This window comes from Octopus sinensis, linkage group LG8 (genome assembly GCF_006345805.1).
Source record: "Octopus sinensis linkage group LG8, ASM634580v1, whole genome shotgun sequence".
NCBI classification, from domain to species: domain Eukaryota; kingdom Metazoa; phylum Mollusca; class Cephalopoda; order Octopoda; family Octopodidae; genus Octopus; species Octopus sinensis.
This window is the reverse complement of record NC_043004.1, coordinates 74,841,367-74,843,866: the sequence shown is the minus strand read 5'-3', so window position 1 is coordinate 74,843,866 and position 2,500 is coordinate 74,841,367. Positions and strand designations below refer to the sequence as shown.

The window sequence follows — 2,500 nt, the reverse complement described above, 5'->3', positions numbered from 1 at the left end:
GGTGTGTATTTGTCCCCCATCACCGCTTGATAACCGGTGTTGGTGTGTTTGCGTCTCCGTAACTTAGCGGTTCGGCAAAAGTGCCAGACTTAAGTACCGAGTCGATTCGTTCGACTAAAAAAAGAAAATTATCAAGGCAGTGCCCCAGCATGGCCGCAGTCTAATAACTGAAACAAGAAAAAGTTAAATAAATTTTCACTCTTCCACTTTTTTTTGTTTCATTTAATCTCTTACCAAAATAAAAATGGCGGCGAGGGTAGCAGGGCCGTCATAGATGCGTTACGTTCCCCGGTTAAGCAACAAATTGATGCCCTAAACATTTTATTCATAGACAGAGTAACACAGCTGGAGCGTGTCATTCCGGGGCAGCCCTTGACTCTGCTCCACCGACCCCTATACCGAACTTTCAAGCCAATACAGGCTTATGATGCAGGCCCCAAAATGTCACCTCTTTCTTCACTCCCATCCTTAGCTAGGCCACTGGATTGATACAGTCTACAACAGCGGTTCGCAACCTAGCTCCATATAAGATTTTGTTGTTAAAATTTATTTGCAATAAATTGGTTATATAGCGTAGTGGTTAAGAGTGCGGGCTGCTAACCCCAAGATTCAGAGTTCGATTCCAGGCAGTGACCTGAAAAATAATAATAGAATCGAAACATATCTTAGGAAAGAGAACCCAAGTTCGAAATTTCCCTAGGACACCTGAAGAAGGCTGGAGAGTATATCAGCTGAAACGTTGTGTTAAGAACAAACAAGATGAGGACAAATATCCGTGAAATGTAAATTGGTTATAGATCTTTTATTCTTTTACTTGTTACAGTCATTTGACTGCGGCCACGCTGGAGCACCGCCTTTAGTCGAACAAATCGACCCCGGGACCTATTCTTTGTAAACCCAGTACTTATTCTATAGGTATCTTTTGCTGAACAGCTAATTTACGGGGACGTAAACACACCACCATCGGTTCTCAAGCGATAGTGGACACACACACACACACACACATATACGACGGGCTTCTTTCAGTTTCCGTCCACCAAATCCACTCACAAGGCTTTGGTCGGCCCGAGGTTATAGTGGAAGACACTTGCCCAAAGTGCAAATCAGTGGGACTGAACCCGGAACCATGTGGTTGGGAAGCAAGCTTTTTACTACATAGCCACTCCTGCACCTAACAGTTTTTCAAATATAATTCTTCATAATATTTAATTATGAAAATATACTGGAATTTTTTTTAACACTGAATGGTCATGAGGATCCATCTGAGAAAAACAGGAACGAAAGGGGTCCACAGGAAAAAAAAATTTGGTTGAGATCCACTGATTTACAGCATACACAGAGTATCGAGATCAATATCGTGCCCCTCTATCTGTGCCCACCCCGACAACTGCGCAGTGTGCCCATTCTTTAAGGCGGCATCCATAAAATATAAGAATGAGTACCGCGACTTTTAGGAAATCCTATAAAAGGTTCGGCGACGGAATGAATTTAGAATCGACATGTACAATTGGTCTTCCTAGCTGTGTATCCGTGCATAAGCAACAGTTAGCTGTCTGCAGTCTCATATCAACAGAAACAACAGCCTTCTGCACTCGGTTTTCTAATGCATAATCATTGTATATTTTTAAGGATATTATTTAAGAGGGTTGCTGTATGGGTGTGTGTGTGGGGGGGGGGGGACTTTGCCATCTTGGTTTATGCATACCAGTAGCCCTCTCTTTGAGTTTCTCTCTTCTTTTGTGATGAGAAAACGCGTCGGGATGGCCAAAGCTGAAACGCCGTAGATTATACGTCTGTTTGCTTGAATTGTATTCCCTTGAGGGAAAATATGGGAGCGTCACCCCACCCCTCCTCCTACTACTACTACTTCCGTAACTACACGTGCCAACGAGGTAATTAAACCGTTTGACCTGCTTCTGCCTTGTTTGACAACCAAATCTACATTAAATAACCTTCTGTTATTGAAAAGGATGTGTTATGAAAAGGATGTTGAATAACTTAGTCCTAGATGTACAATGTAAAAAAAAAACAACAAAAAAACGGGATGGTCACGGCAGGAATGTTTTAGCTCACAGGTCTGTTACTGAGGACCAGTTTCCTCAAAGCACTTTTGCCTAAAAGTTATAAGTTTCTTTGACAACAAACTTACAAATATAACAGACCGAAAGACAGAAGACAGACAGATAGACAGACAGACACACAAATAGAAAGATAGATAGATAGATAAAGAGACAGACAGACAGATAGATAGATAAATAGATAGATAGACAGACAGACAAATAGATAGATAGATAGACAGACAGATAGATAGACAAATAGACAGACAGACAGATAGATAGACAGACGGACGGACAGGCAGATAGACAGACATAGATAGATAGATAGATAGATAGATAGATAGATAGGTGTCTAGACAGATGGATAAAATAGAAAGATAGAGAGAAAGAGAAAGAGAGGAAAGAGAAATTAGAAGAAATACATATATACATATATTTATATG

The 2,500-nt window shown here is 41.0% G+C and overlaps 1 protein-coding gene across 3 annotated transcripts in view; it reads right to left on the bottom strand.

The window, feature by feature from the left end:
* Window positions 1-2,500, bottom strand: part of LOC115215035 (uncharacterized protein DDB_G0271670) — a 61,385-nt gene that overhangs the window by 58,708 nt on the left and 177 nt on the right. The gene's annotated exons all lie outside the window — the stretch shown is intronic.